Source organism: Dasypus novemcinctus, chromosome 18 (assembly GCF_030445035.2).
Source record: "Dasypus novemcinctus isolate mDasNov1 chromosome 18, mDasNov1.1.hap2, whole genome shotgun sequence".
NCBI lineage: Eukaryota > Metazoa > Chordata > Mammalia > Cingulata > Dasypodidae > Dasypus > Dasypus novemcinctus.
The window spans coordinates 53,677,885-53,697,160 of record NC_080690.1 but is presented as its reverse complement, the minus strand read 5'-3'; the positions used below and the strand labels follow the sequence as shown (position 1 = coordinate 53,697,160).

Genomic DNA, 19,276 nt, shown 5'->3' with positions numbered 1-19,276 from the left:
TGACATTTGAGGATGTGACTGTTTACTTCTCCTTGGAGGAATGGGGTCTCCTTAATGAGGCTCAGAGACTCCTGTACTGTGATGTGATGCTGGAGAACTTTGCACTTATAGCTTCACTGGGTAAGGCCCTAATACCCACCACAGTGCTAGACTCTGCCTTTCCCCTTTTCCCAAGGGCAGCTCTGACCCTCTCTTGTCAGGACTGGGGCACTGCTTCTTTCTCTGGTTCCTTGAATAGGTCCTGTGTTAGGGTTGGGCTGTTTGCACTCCCTCTCCTCCCCTGCTCAGCCCCAACACCTACTACCCCAAAGTCTTGCAGGGAAGGAGTCAGGAGTCTTGGAGTCAGCCTTATGGGTTTCACCTTGCTTGCCCTCTTCCTGGTCATGTGACTATGTCCAGATCCATGAGAGCTCTATGCCCTTCCTCCAGCTGATATTTCCCCATACCGATGACAGAAGTTACAATTACTGACATGGTTACTACTTATGTAGGCCATGCACTGTTCTAGCAGGACCTTTCTCTGAGGTTCTTTTTGTAATATTTAGTTTTCTTTTCTCTGATATGTCTTGCACTGAATTCCTCTGGGCAGTGCTGGGTACTTGCCTGTCCAGGACTTCCATCATCCAGGTACTGTGTAGCTGCCCAACTTGGGGTTGGGGTGGTGAGGGATATGAGTGCTTCTCAGGGTGGACATGACTCTAGCCTCATAAGATGGGCACAGAGGGGCCCTGACCTTACTAGGTGGTAGATGAGAAGACATGACAGCAAGGCTATGTTCAAATCATATAAGGACATGTCCTCTTTCTACCACTGTTTTTCATGCCTATCCATGTCCACACCTCATGTCTACTTTTCCTTTCTCATTCTTGACAATTTACCAACTTGTCATTTCTGACTTCTGGCCCAGGGCTAATCCCCAACTCTCTGGACTTCACGTCTCACCCATTCTTTTCCACTGTTTCCTCTCATGGTGCTCTCCAATATTGGCCCACTATCTTGTGTTAGGAGATGTACACATATCCTTTGAACACAAGCTATTCTGTTGCAGTTGAATTTTCCTGGGCCTAGACACAACCTTTGGCATAGCACTCACATGTCTTCAGCAAATACTGTCCTGCTAAAAGCCGTTGGCAGAGGAGTGAGTGTAGATCCTGCCATTCCTCTTGGTGCTGTATCCCATCCTTGTATCCTTTGCCTGGTGAGGACTCCGCTGTTGTGTGACCTTTATCCATGTGAAGCCCATTATTGCTTCTTCAACCTGACCCCAACTCCTTCCTCCTGAAAACATCCTGTGGACTCAAATAGACTCATTCATTGGGTCAAACACACATTTATGATGCGATTGCCCCTTCCCACCAAAGTCAACATGCATTTCACTTGTATCTCTTTGATTTCAGGTTGTTGCCATGGAGGGGAAGATGAGGAGGCACCTTCTGAGCAGAGTATGTCTATAGAAGGAATGTCACAGGTCAGGATCAGTAAGTGGGTCCCTTTTCCTGAAAGTCCCAACCCTACGTCCCTTTTTTGAAAGACATCATGTACTTGGCTAAACACAGGGCAGCACATCCTAGCAGAAACAGCACATATATAGGGCATGTGGAAAATGATTCCATTTTAGTAAAAACCTTCACCAGAAGCTGAGAGTAGAAAGAAACCCTTCCAAAGGGACATGGATAAGGCCTCATTTGTGAAGAGCTGGAGATGCCACATGTCTCAGAAGCCCTGTACCTATGGGAAGATTGGAAGTACTTCCTGGCCAGTTGGGGCCTTTTTCAATGCCAGGCCATTCACAATGGGAGAAACTAAACTGTGTGGGTAGCCATTCACAGTAGGAAAAAATCATTACTTTTGAAGGCCCGAAAGCCTTCAGCTACAAACACACACTTGTTCAGCATCAGAGTTCACATTGGAAAAGGACTTTATGAGTACAGTGAATGTAGGAAAGCCTTCAGCTACAGTTGTTCAGCACCAGAGAGTCCACTGGAGAAAGTCTTTATGAGTGTAGTGAATGTGGGAAAGGCTTCAGCTGCATATACACAGATGTTCTTCAACAAATTCACACTGGAGAAAGGCCTTATGAATGCAGCAAATGTAGAAAATTCTTTACCCACAACTCTAGCTTCATTTGCCACCAGAGAGTTCACACAGGGACAAGGCCTTGTAAGTGCAGCAAATGTGGGAAATTCTTAGCCAAAGCTCCTGCTATATTGTACACAAGAGAATTCATATGGAGAAAGGACTTATGAATGCAGTGAATGTGGGAAATCATTTAGGCAAAGCTTTAGTCTCTTTAATTATGGGAGAGTTAATAAAGGAAAAAGGCTTTTGAGTGTAAGGAATGTGGAGAATTCTTTGGCCAAAACACCCATCTTATTCAGCACCGAACGTTCATACCAGAGAAAGTCCTCATGAATGCAGCAAATGTGGGATAGCCTTCAGTTCAAGGTCTACTCTGATTCAGCCCTGAAAAACTTGTATGCAGCTAATATGGAAAAATATTCAAAGGTCTAATTTTGTTTGGCACCATAAAGTCTGCAATAAAAGCACTGAGTGCAGTGAACATGGGTAAGCCTACAGCTGGTCTTACCTCACTGGGCACCGGAAAGTTCACATAAGAGAACTGCCTTAGGCAGGCAGGGAAAGTACATATTTTTCAATATAATAACAGTGAAGGAGGACATTTCTAAAGGAAACATCTGCCCCATAAGTTCCAGGTATGTGGAAAGCTTTCAAGAGCTACATTGAACTTTCTATCCTACCCAAGGCCCTCACCATATTTGTGTCACTGCAAGTTTCTGTGGCAGAAGCCTTCTGACCTCTACCACCTAACCAACTTTAATCTGTTGCCAGCATGTCACTGAACATGGTATTGGAAGAGAAGCACAGTAGTACATCATTATACTCAATTTCTACCATACTGATAAAATAATCATAAATAACTCCAAAGAAAATAGATAATAGCAAAATGTAGTAAAATAATTAGGAAGTTACAAGGTGAATATTTATTACCTCTTTTTTTATATCTTTATTGAGATATAATTGACTTAAAGTGAATTTAAAATGCGCAGTGATATTCTAATATATACTTACACTCTTGAAATCAAAATACTTCCTCTTTCCCTTTATAATCCATCCTTATTAAGATGAAATTATTGATGCAAAGATATAGTCTACATTTTGTAGTGCATATTTTCAAATATATATAATAGAAAGGTCTGTGTTATGAAGTTCCATGAACCCTTTCACAGTCTTCCACTATTCCTTATTTCATGACCTTCTCATTTCCTCTATTCTCTGTACATTACTGGGTTATTTTACTTATAATCCCATATATCATGTCATTGAATGTATAATGTCTTCAGAATACATTTCTAAATGTAAGGGCTCTTTACCATATAAAATAAGAATATTTTAAGTATCATAAAGTATCAGTGCTCAACTTTCTCATTTGTCTCAGAGCACCCTTTCTTTCTCTAAGACAAATAAATTACAATCAGTATCCAAAATGTATCCACATGACTTTTGTAGGCATGTCTCATAAGTCTATCAACCTATAGGTACCAATTATCTCCTTTTTATTTTTTACTTGTTGAAATTCCTGAGTCCATTAGAATTTGCCACATTCTAGATTTGGCTTATTGCACCTCTCTGATGCTATTTAACATACTTACACTTTCCCCATATTTCCTGGCAACTAGATATTGATTAGATGAGTTATTGGAGTCTGGTCCTGGTAGACAGATATGTGATGATAAAATACCTAGAGATACCTGGGGTATAACAAATGTGTGAGGATAACACACCTGGAAGCACATGGAGTGACTTGTTTTGTTAGTACAGTCTGGAAACAAGCATTTCAGGTACTAAATGTGACAGGTGTGTGATAGATGTGTGACACTAACACCTAAGCACAACCTGCAGGTTCCCCATACACACCCTAGGGATCCTGTGTTGCTCATGTTGGGATGCTGAAGCCCCTCAACACAGCATGGACACAACACATAATAACATCAACAAGAGAAAAAATGTGTGACAGACATAAGATATACACAAGTGGCATTAACAACTATACCAGAGCCTGTGAGACTGAATGGAGGTACTGACACACCACAACAAGTATTGTGATACCAACACAGAGACTTGTGAGACAGACATACGTGATAGGGATGCCCCAAGCCTCGTGTATAGACCACATTCACACAATCACACAGTCCCCACAGATAGACTGTTGAGGCAGGAATAGCCTGTCTTAGAACAATACTCCCCCATCCCTGCAGTTTTGATAATGCAGTGATGATCAGAACAGGGAGCTGGGGTACACATCTTAGCACAACCTGAACATTTGCCCATATTTGATAATTGAATGTGAGGACATGTGGTGGGAGGAAATCAGCCAAGGCCAGGTAGCAGAAGACTTTACTTGGAAACACTGACAGAGAAGGCCCAGGAGCACTGATCTGACTAGGGCAGGAGCTTTTGGGCTTTACAGGTGGAGCCAGCTTGCGTTCAGCTATGTAGGGAATGATTGGTGAAGGGGTGTATTAGAGTTCTCTAGGGAAACAGAATCAACAAGAGATATCTGTCAATAGTATGGGATTTTATGAGTCTCATGCAGCCATGAGGATGCACAAGTCCAGGTTCTGCAGGCAGGCTGCAACCAGAGGCTCAATGAAAGACCAGTGAAGGTTCTTGATGAGTTCTGGGAGACGTTGGCTATACAAAGACAAGCTGGGAAATTCTCAATGCTGGAATCACTTCCCCATTTAAGGCATTCAACTGATTGGGTTAAGCATCACTCATTGCTGATGGCAATCTCCCTGATGGATGATTGTAATCAGCTATCTATGATTTACCACTGCAGTAAAGTCAATGGTGACTAAAGTACATAAATGCCCTTGTATTACAGTTAGCCCAGTGCTTGCTTAACCAAAGAATTGGGCACAATTACCTGGCTTAGTTGACAGCAATAGTCCAACCATCACAAGGAGGTTCTCAGGAGAAGTAGGGAATATTCTTGTGGATTAGCAGTCATTTTGGGAGTGATTCATGTTTTATCCAGAGGAGTGGGGATGAGCACTCAGGGCTAAGGTCACATACATAGAGTGTGGGGTGGAATAGCTGCAGGCACAAGAACGTGTGAGGGTCTTGTTGGAGATTCTCAGTCCTTCAGAGCCTCTCACAACATCTACAATAGTAATAGTGACAACTGTGACAATGGAGTATTGAGACCTGGAGAGCAGAGGCCACCCTGAAGTGATATTTAGGAGGATGACTGATAGGACCTTGGTGACAAATGCATGTGGCAGTGAGAGCCAGAGGTGTATCGGGTGACACCAATAACCCTGTTAGGGATACCTGGGAAGTGATAGAGGTGTCTATGGGAACAGTGTTCAAGGGAGAGCTACACACTTAGGAGGGAGAGGCTGAAGCATCCTCAGGTAGTTATTGGGGTGTAATTAGTTAGGATTCAACAGACAGCTGGGCAAAAGAGGAATCTGGGAATCCCAGCCTAGATGAAGGAGCATGGGAGTCAGGGTCCTGGGGGCAGGAGATGTAAATACAGGTCTCCTGCTCCTTTCCTACAGCACTCTTTGCTTTAATCACTGCTGGACCACCCCAGCCCAGTGGGTAACGGGCATGAAAGGGCCACATTGCCAGAAGATACACTAGTAATACCTTAGGGGTCCTAACTAAGGGGCAGCCTCATCCCCAAGATTTGGCCCATTTGCTATACAGAGGTTGCAACTGCCTCTCCTGTCTCCGTGCCCCAGGCCCTTCTATCCCCTGCACCACCCCCAACTTCCTCTATCCTTAGGGTACCACTGAGAGAGAAATGGGCTTCTCAGGATCCCCTGACCACACACCTTCTGTAGGGAATGAGCTGCAGAGAGGAGCACAGGCTGCAGAATCTTGGCACCTTAGTGTGGATCCCAGCTGAGCCCCTTTTCTGGGCCATGACCTTGAGCAAGTCTCCTCTCCACTCTTGGCCTCCAAGGCTAAGCTATAAAGACAGTTAAAATGTCAGTGGTTGCCACAGATTCAGGAGAAAGTTGGAGGGATAAATGGGTGAAGCACAGGGGATTTTTATAGCTGTGAGACTATTCTCTATGAGACTGGTAATGGTGGATACATGATGTGCATTTTTAAATCCCATAGAACAACAGCAAGAGTGAACCTTATTGTATTCAAATTAAAAATAATCTGGGATAATTATATCCCAAGAAATAATGCAGACTGTGACTAGAGAATTTAATAGTATTACAAATGTATCAAATAACCTCCCTGAAAGGAACAGAGGGAAAGATGGTGACTTAAGTCACTGAAAATGTGTTGTATTTATAAGACTAGAGGCAAAAGTAACTACAAATAAACTATATTCTAGTTCAGAGGTTCTTAACAAGGGGACCGTGAGAGGTCAAGAAGGTCAACCACCACACCGGGGAGCCAAGAGTGCCTACAACTACAAGCAGGAGACCCCTGCTATATCAAGACTCCTCTTGATATAGAGGGGGAGTGGACATAACCATCCCAGGGTCTACAGAGTGGAGGAATAGAGTATGGATTAGAGTGGACTTACTGATATTCTACTATGGAACTATTGTGATTAGTAATGGAAGAAATTGTAGCATTGATGTGGAGAGAGTGGCCACGGTAGCTGCTGAGGGTAGGGAGAGGGAAGAAGAGATATGATGTGGGGCAGTGCTTCAAAATGTATTCACCAAATGTGCCATGATGATGAAGGAGGTTGTTGATGTGGGAGGGGTGGGGTGGGAAGGGTGGGTGGTATAAGGGGTCCTCATATTTTTTTAATGTAACATTAAAAAAAAAAGAAGGAAAAAATTTTCAAAAAAATTATTCTTGTGGAGATGTGTTGCTGCAGGTGTGATGTTTATTAAATAATACACAGTATAGTGTGGCCTTAGTAAGAGGTCTATGGTTTTCAACTGACTGGCAAAGGGGTCCATGGAACAAAAAAGGTTAAGAATCCATGCTCTAGTTGATAAAAGTTGTTCCTGTAGAGGTTAACAATTCTGATCCTGCTGTATATGATACTGGAATTGAACTATAAAGTAAATGGATTGTGGATAGTAGAAGCCAGGTTTTTCACTGTTGTAGTGTAAGGGTAAGGCCACATTGGGAAAATAGGAATAGAACCACATTAAGAAATAGGAATTGCAAGTGCCTTCAGATAAATAAATAACTTAGAGCTTAGGGCTGCACTCAAGGAGAGTGCCAGTAAATAATTTAGGACTTAGGGCTGCACTCAAGAAGAGTGCCAATAAATGACATGATGTTTTTAAAAAGAAAAAAAAATAGATACGCTACCTTCAGCTAACCGCAGTGTTCCGCTTCTGTGCCTGCTTGCTCGCTTGCTTACTAGAAAACTCCTCCCCCTCCTAAAAGGCTATAAAAACACCTCTTCCCTGAATCTTGGGGCTGCTCTTTCCTCTGAGTAGGATGAGGCAGTCACTGCACGGCTAATAAAGGTCTCAATTGGAACTTTATTCAAAGTCTGAGTCTAGTCAATATCGCTAATCTATACCATTTGGAGGCCCCAGCAAGATTGATCGATGAGATCCCCCACTCCAACAGGGTTGATCTCCTCAGACTCACGGAGACGGGTACATTCTGGGACAGACTGGCAGTCTAGGGGAAGGACTCGGAGAAACGTTCCTCTGCCCCAGACGCCGCCCGGCCCTGGAACTTGTCTCCACCTAAATTCTATCTGGAGAGCGTCAGGAGTTCCTGGGCCCAGGATCAGCAAACGGGATGTCCCTAGGTGACTCTGTTTTCTGGAAAACCTCTGCAGAGTCTGTGGAATGTGAGAAAATGGATCTGCTGGACACAGCAAATAGATCCCACCCACCAGTCAGAGCGAGACTTAGCTCTTGACTTCAGTTCAGGTTGTCTGGTTTGTCTTTTCATCTGTCTTAATTGTTTGTCTTTTTGTATTTCTGTTCTGTGTAATTTGTGAAAAAATTATGAGTCAATTGTAAACTGTTTGTTTCTGCTAATGTATTGTAATTGTTTTGTGTTTGTCTGTTCAATGTCAGTGTATATTTTGATACCTCTGGTTGGTGATATAAATTAATAAATAAATTTTTTTTAAAAAGAGCTCTAAATAAATAAATCTTTAAAAATAAAAAATAAAAATAAAAATAAAAAAATAAAAAAGAGCTCTATTCAAATGGCCAAATATAAAATAAGCGCTTATATTAATACATAAGTTTGAATGCTAATGGGATTTCTACAATAACAAAAAATTGTAAGTCTTAACAAAATTACTGTCTTTTCATTAAAAATAGTTCTTGTCTAAATTGAAATGAATATTTTTCTTCACAGGATAAAATGAAGGATGTAAAACTTAAATGAATATTAAAAAGGTTAAAAGTTTGTGGGAATGCTGACTAAAATTTAATGGAAGACTGTGTTTTGTCCTAAAATAGTATGGCTGATTTTCATGAACTCTTGGAACTCAGGTGCATGTGGCAAGTTGTGGAAGCTTTGTGGTAACTTTAAGTAAGGAAATGTGTTTTGTGAAGGTAAAATTGGTCTTAAAATTATAAATAATTATGAAAAGTTTAATGAAGCATTGTTTAAGGTATTTAAATGGCTAATTCCAAAAAGTCTTTATTAAACAAAACCTAAATTGATAATACTACTAATAAAAGGAAATTTTATAAGAGGAAAACTTGTTGGTGGCCAGCCTCCCCTGCCAACTTGCTTCTAAAAGACTGTTTCTGGCCACTAAGTATTTAAAGTGAAGAAAAGTTCATTGGTTTAACAAGCTTTTTTAGTGTTGATGGCAATTATATGTTGTGAGGAGTTTGCCTGGTAACTTAGTATGTGGGATATATAGAATGTGTTTTTATTGTTAAGGAAAGAGGAGATGATTTTGTCCTAAAATAAAATGATTGATTGTTGGAAAAGAGTAGAGTGTGGGGCAAAACCTGAATGAATACTGAAAGTGTAGAAGGTTTGTGGAAGAGAAATTTTTATGATTAAAATTGAGTAAGATTTAATGGGCCTGTCTATAAAGTTTTAAAAGGCTTAGTATCAAATAGTGTACTAATGCAAAGTTAAAAATGTTGTTCTTTCTCAAAGTCTCTCAAGTCATTAGTCTCTTTTAGTAAAAGATTCCTGAATAATCAATATACAAAGAAAGTCTGTTTTATCAAAATAGCTTCTTGTGCTTTAACCTCATAATTTATTCTGTGTTTGAAGATGAAAGGGTCTAATCTCCTTTAAAAGAACAATGTTCTAGAAATAAAATCCTAAAAAGTGGCTTTTTATTTCAAACTAACTGCAAGAAATTTGTTCTTTTACCCTAAAAGAAAAATTAAAGTAATAGTTAAGTTCATTTAATATGTTATAAGTTGAATAAAAGGTGTTTAAAAGTGTTATAAAATTAACAAGTGAAAATTCTTAAAAAGCTCTATTCAAATTGTTAAAAATTAAAATATGCAGTTATATATGTGAATAAATATTCTCAGAGCCCAAATTAAACTGAGCAAAATGAAAAGAGTCTTATAAAAGTCTAATTATAAAAACTATTAAAAAAGAGTCTCCTCTCTGCAAAAGTTTTAAGGGCAGGACTAAGTGTGGCATATTAAACCTATCTACTAAGCTGAAGAATTAGCAATCAGTTTGCCCTGTAATTTCCCAGTTTGAACCTTTTAAGAGCCATAAAATAAAAGTAATTAATAGTTCTGTTAACAAATTTCAGTAAGTAAATGTTGGAGATTTGGACCCGAAGGGTATCAGGAATAAAAGAAAGAGAAAAAGGGGGGAGGAAACAAACAAACAAACTAATGAGCTGGGATGAGGGGGTCTGCGAGTAATGACTCCTCAAACAACTTTATTTTCTACATGTGGCATTATGTATACTCAAACTATAGAAATAACAAACAGTGTAACTATACATTAACAAGACTAATAAATTAAAGAACTTATCTCAAAGTACAAAAATTCAGTATTCCTTTCAAACTACAAAGTGTGTTTACTCGTATTTCTCCCTGCCCCAGATAGCTCTATCCTGTTAACTTGAAAAGCTTAATTGCTGCATTCCTATATTAAAAGCGTAGCCATGAAAACAGCACGCCTCCCTTTGTGAGACCACCATGCCTCAGTTTCCAACAAGTAAAAAAGTCCATAAAAACTATGGAAAAATCTTTCCAGGATTATGATTAAACAAATTAAGTAATTATATAATGTGTTTTAAAACCTGGTAGTCTGTATGCTTTTGAAAATTATTCATTTTCATAACTTAAACAAAAAAAGAAGTTTTAGCTTCCTGAGGAAAAAAAAAGAACATTCCTTGCATAAACTATAGTGGTTTCAATTTTGTTTAGCTTGGGTATAATCTCCCTCGGTTTATGAAGTGCCCATTAAATAAATTGGCATTGTATGTACGGGGTCTTTTGAGCAATAAAAATTATAAGTTTACGTTGATAAAATTAAGCTAAAGAAGAAAGACTGTAGATCTGCTCTCTTAAATAAATAAAATAAATTTCTTTGGTTAGTAATTGTAATTTAATAAGTTTATTGAAATATGAAGTAACTGGTCAGTGTAGTTATGGTCAATTATAAAAAGTTTGTAGAGCATCTTCCAAGCTGAAAATGTTTAAATAATTATAGTTCTAAAAGTCATTGTTAACTAAAAACTTAGATTGATATTGGTTGCAAAGAATAACTTCATAATAATAAAACCTGTCTGAAAGCCACCACAAGGTGCATATTTAAATAAATAATAATAAATTGTTTTGATTCTATTGAGAATCTTCTGTTTTCATTTTAACAATGAAAAATAGTTTTTTCCTCCTATTACTAAAGTGAAATACCTACTATTATCTTAATAGTAAAATTGTATAAGTAAACAGTCAATTGATATATGATGTGTTGCATTAAATTGTTTAAAATATATAAAAACAAAGAATAAACTTTAACATTGTCAGACTCTTTTGTGCATTCAAACCATGCCTTGAATACATTACAGGTTGCCTCTCCATGTGAGTTATTGGCTAAGCTGGTCACTGACCCCTCAATTAGAAATATTTGCTGTATCAGTCTCTGGTTCTGCTCCTGAAGTCGACGGAAACTATGTTGCAGTTTCAAGCTCCTGCAGCAGCCAATAATGACTCAGTATAGCCAAGTGTACAATGGATATCACCTCCAGACTGGCACTGTTCCATAGTGCTAGAGAGCACTATGCACCAGGCTAGTAGAATACTGGAAACTCTCTCTAAAATCAACGATGCTGCAACTCGCTCACTGTGTGAAAAACATACTAAGTGGAACCATGATACCAGGATACTGTAAGTAAAACTTAAACACAATTGGCATTATAACCTTCTCCTGTGGAGAGATAACATGTAAAGTATTACAAACCTGAAACTTAAAACTATTAATTACAACTCTGAAACCTTTGCATTAAATAATACATTAATTAATATTAAAGTGCTATACTTTTATCCTGTACTAAATATATGCTTAATAATTATAACGTTATCTTTTCTATTTTAGATCAAGTGCAAAAGTATATTAAACATGTTAGATTCCTAGTAAATTCATTTTCTAAACAATTGATAAACATGTCTATGAAATAGAGTCACAGTCTCAGGCAGGCTCAGTCAACTTACTATTCTACTGTACTCTACTGTGTAGCAAAAATGAAGCTTGCTTGCTAATAATAAGTCACCTATTAAACAGTCAAAATTACCAGAAATTGTACAATTAAGACCAAAATGCAAAAAATCTTTATTCTGTAGTTCTGATCACTCCCACAGCTAAAAACTAAAAAAAAATTTCAACTTAGTGTACTAATCCTGAATAAAACCAATTGCCCAAAGGGTGCCATTTCACTAGGAGCATCTAACAGAGCACATGAGTGCCAATCATTAAACAGCTTAAAATGTGTCTTCAAACAAAACTAAGTATCTATTGCAATTTCTCTCTGAAAATAGATGACTTGGAAATATATATATACTGTTCCCACCAACTTTAAAAAGGGTGCCATCTTTATAAGCACCTAACCTTGTCTACCTCTGTAATCCAATATCCTCTTTTAAAAAAGGGTATTCCAAATTTTTAATTAAGTTTGTTTCTTTCAGAATGAACATCTTATTAACCATATAAAAACTTCATCCAGCTTCATACAGAATGCCAGACCCAACTTCCTCCAGTCAAAATAAGAGTTTTACACCTCATTAAGCAATAACTACAGCCCATGGCCAGCAGGAAGCAGTTACAGAAAAGAAATCATCGCCCTTCAGCACCCCTTTAAAATTAAAAGTGTAAACTCTTTAAAGGTAAAACAAAATTAATGAATAGATCTGGAGCCTGACTGGAAATCCACGTGAGTGCCAGTGGCCCCAGCATGACTGCAGGAGAGCCCCCGCCCTGGGATTCTGCTGTCCAGAATAAAAACTTCTAAACTGCTAACTCCCATAAACACCGTGCAACTATAAACCGGACAAATTCGGACAAATTCTGGGTGTTAGTTGCCCCTCCAGGAACTTAGTTTGCCTGCAATTCAAGCCTAACCCCTTATATTCTCCCCAACTCCAACAACTTCTGTGTCCTAATAAATATAATACCCCAAGTTTATTACTATGTGGGGCTTAAGAGCAGGGAGCTCTTCAATTTACTAGAAGTACTAAAACCAGGTCACCAAATATATAAGAGGGCCCCCTTTCTTGTTCCGCTGCTAGTAAGTCTAAGGGTAACAAGCTCTGTCGCAATAAAATCAGCAGCCCTAGTAAAAAGGACAATAACTTAAATACCCTGTCCTCTTTAGTTACCCAAAACATTAAAAACCTTGAATATCAAATAAGCCATCTGAAACAAGCCTTAAACTCCCTCGCTGAAGTAGTTCTCCAGAATAAGCGAAGATTAAATTTACTGTTCCTCCAGCAAGAAGGCCTGTGTATAGCCCTAGGAAAAACCTGCTGTTTTTATACTAACCATTCGAGAGTTATTAAAGAAAGCCTAACCTTAGTTTGCAGGCAATTGAAAAAAATGTAACAAAGGCCAGGAAATGCCCACCAACTGGTATCACAGCCTTTTTACTAGTCCCCTTAACTCACAACCCTCATCACTGCTTTAGCAGGGCCCCTGTTTATCTTCCTTGTACTGCTTACCTGCAGCCCATATATAATCAGTAATTTAAAAAATTAATACAAAAAAACTCCAAACTGTTAAACTTATAGTTTTAAATGCCCCCTATCAGTTCGTGCCTACCCATGAAAACATTCAAAAATTTAAATTACCATAAAGGAAAGGGGGAAATGTAAGGGTAAGGCCACATTGGGAAAATAGGAATAGAACTACATTAAGAAATAGGAATTGCAAGTGCCTTCAGATAAATAAATAACTTAGAGCTTAGGGCTGCATTCAGGAAGAGTGCCAATAAATAACTTAGGGCTTAGGGCTGCACTCAAGAAGAGTGCCAATAAATGACATGGAGCTTTTAAAAAGAAAAAAAAAATAGATAACGCTACCTTCAGCTAACCGCAGTGTTCCGCTTCTGTGCCTCCTTGCTCGCTTGCTTACTAGTAAACCCCTCCCCCTCCTAAAAGGCTATAAAAACACCTCTTCCCTGAATCTCGGGGCTGCTCTCTCCTCTGTGTAGGATGAGGCAGTTACCGCGCGGCTAATAAAGCTCTCAATTGGAACTTTATTCAAAGTCTGAGTCTAGTCAATATCGCTAATCTATAACAGTAGTAGGAATTTACAGATAAGTAAGGGAAGAGACTAGAATAATCCATGTTAATGAATTAGAGTTGGACACATCAGTAAGAACTAATATTTAACTTAATATAGATACAGATAGTTACACATAGAAATATTTATAGATATATGTATATATATGAGATAGTACCTACACATATTTCTTTGTTCTGTCAGCTAAGAGGACCCAAAAGAAACTCCAGCAATATCAATGAGCATACCTAATATCATTCTCTAATAAAAATGAACCAGAGCTCTTTGGAGAAATGGCTGATGGTAGGACTGGGATAGAAAATATACTGAATGAGTTTGGAGCACCTTGTAATGCCAAAAAGTAAAGAAGTATTCAAGAGAAAATCATACATGTTCACATACCACATAATGATGGGGGCATGTCAAAGGAGCCAACTGAAAGAGCGCCCAATGACCCAAACTGGAAAAAAAAATTGAGCAACAAAATAAAGTAGTATATAAAATAAATATCCATGAGTACATACTGATATAATAAATGATTGAATAAATTAATAATTGAAGATACTCCTGTTCAAGAGAATTACAAATAAATTAGGTAAAACAAACAAAAGCAATAAAATAAATAAATTAAGTAGATACACTATCCTAAAGGAGGGTGAGCATAACTTCCCACTTCTTAAGTGTGAGTTACATGTCATGACTTTCTTTCAAAAATTCAGAACGGAAAAGGGAAAACTCTACAATGAAGAAACCTGACAAACAGGTGATAAAGTCGACAGCAATGGTCATAAGTCATGTTGATAGTATGTATCTTTGATACAATGTGATGAAAATGGTACTTTACTTCTGTGCTCTTTCTCCCCAAACCTATAACCTTAGTCTAATCATGAGAAAAACAGTTAAATTCCAGGAGAGGAACATCCTCCATGATTAAGGAGTACTCTTTAAGACTGTCAAGATCATAAAAAAGAAGTAAAGTCTGAGAAACTGTCACAAACAAGAGGCACTTAAGGAGACATGATAACTAAATGAAATGTGGTATCCTGGAAAAAGGAAATTAGATAAATGCTAAGGGAAAAATGTGAATAAACTGTGGACATTAGTTAATAAAAATACATTAATATTGGTTCATTAATTTTAACAAATGTACCTATTATATATATGTAAGATATTAATAATAGGAGAAACTGGCTGGGGGTAATATGGGAACTCTGTATTTGCTGAATTTCTCAGTATATCTAAAAGCATTCTAAAAAATAAAGTTTATTAATTACCAAAAAAGAGAGAGAAATTTCTAAACTCATAAACACACACACACACAAGCATATACTGAATTCTTATATTACCCAAACACTCCAGCGTTTGCTTTTGAAATATTTTTCTTTAATTCTCACAATATCCTGATAAAGTAATAACTATTACTGTATCAATAAAATAAGGAAACTGGGGCTCAGAGAAATGAAGTGATTCCTCAAGGTCACAAAACTGGCAAGTCTTGTTTCCTGGAGGGACAACTGAAACCTGTGTGTCTGAATCCAGAGCTGGGACTTTTACACTCTTTGAACACAGCACCTAGCATGGTGCTGGTACATAGTGAGGACCAGTGAGGCTCAGCTGCTGTTGCTGCCATCATTGTTGGATGTTTTAAATTGTTACTTCCCCATTTCTCTGACATACTAGATCACTTACTGTCTGTGCCTTATGATACTCATGGGCTTGTCCTAATCTTGTGTCATTCTCCAGTGGCTTTGCCCCATTGAAGGCTTTTCTCTGTGATAGTTGCATTATGTCCAAAGCCAACATCCACCTTCGGATTGAACACAGCACAGATGTTCTAAAGTGATTTTGGATTTAGGTCTCTGTTCAGTGACCAGCAGCCTCTAATCTCATTCAGCGACCCCAAGGCCAATGTGGCTTTCTTTGACTTTCCAGATGTCATTGACCTTCAAGTATTTGGCCATGACCTTCACCTGGGAGGAGTGGGGAAAGCTGGATCTGGCTCAAAGGACCCTGTATCAGGAGGTAATGCTGGAGACCTGCGGGTTCCTGGTATCACTGGGTAAGGTGTCACTTCTTTTCCATTTAGGGAAACTAGCTTCCATCTTCATCCCACCCTCTGCCCCAGGTCTTACTAGTTGAGAAGCCCTTTAGAGCCCATCTGCCTTACTGGTTGAGAAGCTCTTTAGAGACCAGCTTCGCTCCTACACACCTCTGCTGTGTTCCCATCTCACCTCCACCTTCCTGCCTCCCTATATCCAGCAAGGCACCATAAAGGAACAAAATCAGGAACTGAAATCAAGACCTGAAAGGAACAATGATTATTCCCTGGCCTCACACTCTTCACCTTTGTCCTGGCTTTCTCTTTGTGGATCTGCTTCTGTCACTATCTTTTCACAACAGTTTTTTATGCCTCACTGAGGTTGTGGCAGGAAGTGACCACCCCAGTCCTTTCTCTAGGAAACCCCAAGATTCTTTGTCTCTACTTTTCTCCATGTTTTGTTTTGTTTTTTAAATCATTTCTTACTCTTTGTTCACCCAGACTTCTCTGCAGATAAACCCTTCTGCAAAGAAACAGCAACACAAGTGCACACTCTACCCACTTCTCACTCTGCATAGGCTGGCCTTTGTCTGAGATTCTTATTTTAGATTCCCGCCAGAGGGAAGCTAGATAGCAGTGGGATTAGTTGGCCCACAACCCAATTAGCAGGGGCTGTAGGTGATGAGCTATTCCTCAAGAAGGCCATGAGTCTGGCAGACTATTTGGTACCTTTCTAAACTACACAATCACAATTAAAGGCCTCTTTATTCTTTGATGCCTGCCTATGGGATTATCCCTTGTTTCCTAAGGCCTGGGCCACGATCCTCTCCTATCATTGTTTGGACACTCTCAGGAAGTTGTTCCTTCATCCCTTTTCTTTTTTGCTTTCTGATTGTTGTCAGGGAAAAAACCCTTGATTTAGTGATGACTGTTTGATAACTCCCCTAACTTTTGCTAATTTCCCTTTTTAACAGAAGGAGCAGCCTCCGAGTCAGCACAGAGCAGGCCACATGAGCATGCTGGAACTTAATAGCATTGTTTTGATTTCATTGTTGTACATTTAAGGTAACCTCTTTGTGAAAAGTGACACTGGTTTTCCCATTTACAAATGTTACGAAGTTCCCTTTTTGAAGACATCAATTTAAGTAAACAAAATGTGGGCAGATTTTAGGAAAAGCAGTTTATAATAAGTGGTCACAGCTAAGGCGCCCTGAGTACTGCCCCAGAGTCAGGCCCTATTCTAGACATTCTCCATGCTCTACTGATTTAATCCTCACAGTGTCCCTGTGAGGTTTTCCCCCAAACTCACTGACTCTGAACCCCATTCTCTCCCCTCTAGGAAGTTACTGCTCAGAGACAAGAGAGACATTTTTGAGCAAGAGTATTATTATCATTATCATTTCAATTTGCTTGTTTATTAAAGTATAACTTAGATTTAGTAAAATACACAGTCCTAAGTGCCCAGCTTGATGCCTGTTTTACCCAGGTACCCACTCATGTAACTTCCACTGGGTCATGCTATGGAGCCTTCCCAGAATTCCTGCCCTCTCCCAGTCAGTTCCCTTGAAAGGCACCACTCTGCTGACTTCTGTCTCCATAAATTGGTTTGACCTGTTCTTGAATGTTATGTGAATGGAATCATAAAGTGCACTGCTTTTATCCAGAGTCTTTGCTCATGTTTGTGAGATTCATAGTACAAGGGTTTATTTCTGTCCTAAGATTGTTGATGCAGATGTCTCTGGTATATACAGATTTCCTTTACCTTATTTTTCACACTCACAAGTCATAGTTGCAGAATAGCAAAACACTTAGCATTTCCCAAATAAGACAAAGTCAGGCATTTAAGAATCACCTGTTTGTCAATCCTGGGCCTTTGACCAACTCTCTCAGACATTAAACATGGGCAGCATTGGTGTGACTTGTTCCATGACTCTCTCTGTATCACCCATGTCTTAAGCTCTTCATTAAAAAAAAAAAAAAATCCTTCATCTTTCTCCAAGAATGGTTCCCTACGAGATAATTGCCCATACCCTACAGACAGAGCTGAAAGTCAAACATTACTTACCCATGTGCTCAGAATCCAGAGTTTACAAACTTGGAATCTAACTCATGGGCTTGTTTTAGTTCTTCTGACTGCCAAAGCAAATACATGCAATGGGTTGGCTTAAACTACAGGCATTTTTTGGCTTATGATTTTGAGGCTAGGACAAGTCTACAATCAGGATGTCATCAAGATGATGCTTTCTTCCCAAAGACTGTAGCATTCTGGGGCTGGTTGGTGGCAATCCTTTGTCTTTGACTTTTCTGTCACATGGCAATGCACATGGTGGCCTCTCCTGGCTTCTCCCTTCTCTTCTGTGTTCCTCTGATCTTCAGCTTCTGTCTGCTCCCTGTGTGGCTTTCTCTATCTCTCTCTCTCTTTCTCTCTCTCTCTGTGACCTTCCCTATAACGCCTTCAGTAATATAGTATTAAGACCCATTCTGATTCAGCTGGGCCACTCATTAACTGAATATATCTTATTTACAAGAGTTCACACCCACAGTAATGGATTAAGTTTAACAACATGTTTTTTTGGAGTACCTAGCTCCAAACCACCACAGACTTATTATCTTTGTTGTTTCTCCTAAGGTCAATGATAGTTTGGATCAGTTTCTCCATATACAGCTTTTACTCTTTTTTTTTTTAAAGATTTATTTTATTTATTTCTCTCCCCTTCCCACCCCTGTGTGTGCAGTGCCACTCCTGGGCGGGCTATGGTTTTTTTGCATGGGGTGGCTCTCCTTGCAGGGTGCCCTCCTTGCTCGTGGAACACCCCTACATAGGGAACACCCCTGCATGGCATGGGCACTCCTTGCACTCAGCAGCACTGCCAGTGGGCCAGCTCACCACTGGCCCACAGGGTCAGAAGGCCCTGGGTATCAAACCCTGGACCCTCCATATGGTAGGCAGACACTCTATCAGTTGAGCCACAACCACTTCCCTACAGCTTTTACTCTTATTTGCCAGTTGAATATTCCATCTCTGAGGAACCCAACTAACAAGTACAGTTTCCTTTGTTCTTGTTTAAGGAGTCAGATTCTCCAATACTTAACTTTTCCCTGCTATTGTTTTAATTTTGTGACATATATTAACAGTTCTAAGTGTCTAGAGTCTCCTGACTGGAAATGAGGTCTTTCTGAGGGAGAACTGGGTTTGATGGATGAGTCATTGGGTGGTTTACAAACACTGGTCAACATATGCCATTGCCACCTTGTTCATCAGTCCTCAGCACAGTAAGGAAAATATGGCCATTGCAGTAAGTTTCTCATAAAGCTGAATTAGCTCAAATTAGAAGATGCACATTCATTTTCAATGCTATCCTCTGCCTTCCTTATTGGCAAAAGTCTTTGCTTTTTTGTAGATGGAAGTTGATGCCCATTTGGTTTTATTTGGTCAGATCTTTATGGGGATTCTAACATTTTTGTGATTCCTGAAATATCAAAGTCTGGAAGTCACTAATTCAGCCCCTCCTGCTGGCTTCTGGTCCCTGAGGATTA

At 39.3% G+C, this 19,276-nt stretch overlaps 1 long non-coding RNA gene across 1 annotated transcript; it reads left to right on the top strand.

The window, feature by feature from the left end:
- On the top strand, positions 1-15,706 carry LOC131274158 (uncharacterized). Its single transcript, XR_011646426.1, has 3 exons — positions 1-120; positions 1,398-1,468; positions 15,634-15,706. It is a non-coding gene; the product is annotated as an uncharacterized lncRNA (long non-coding RNA).
- The last annotated feature ends 3,570 nt before the right edge of the window (positions 15,707-19,276 follow it).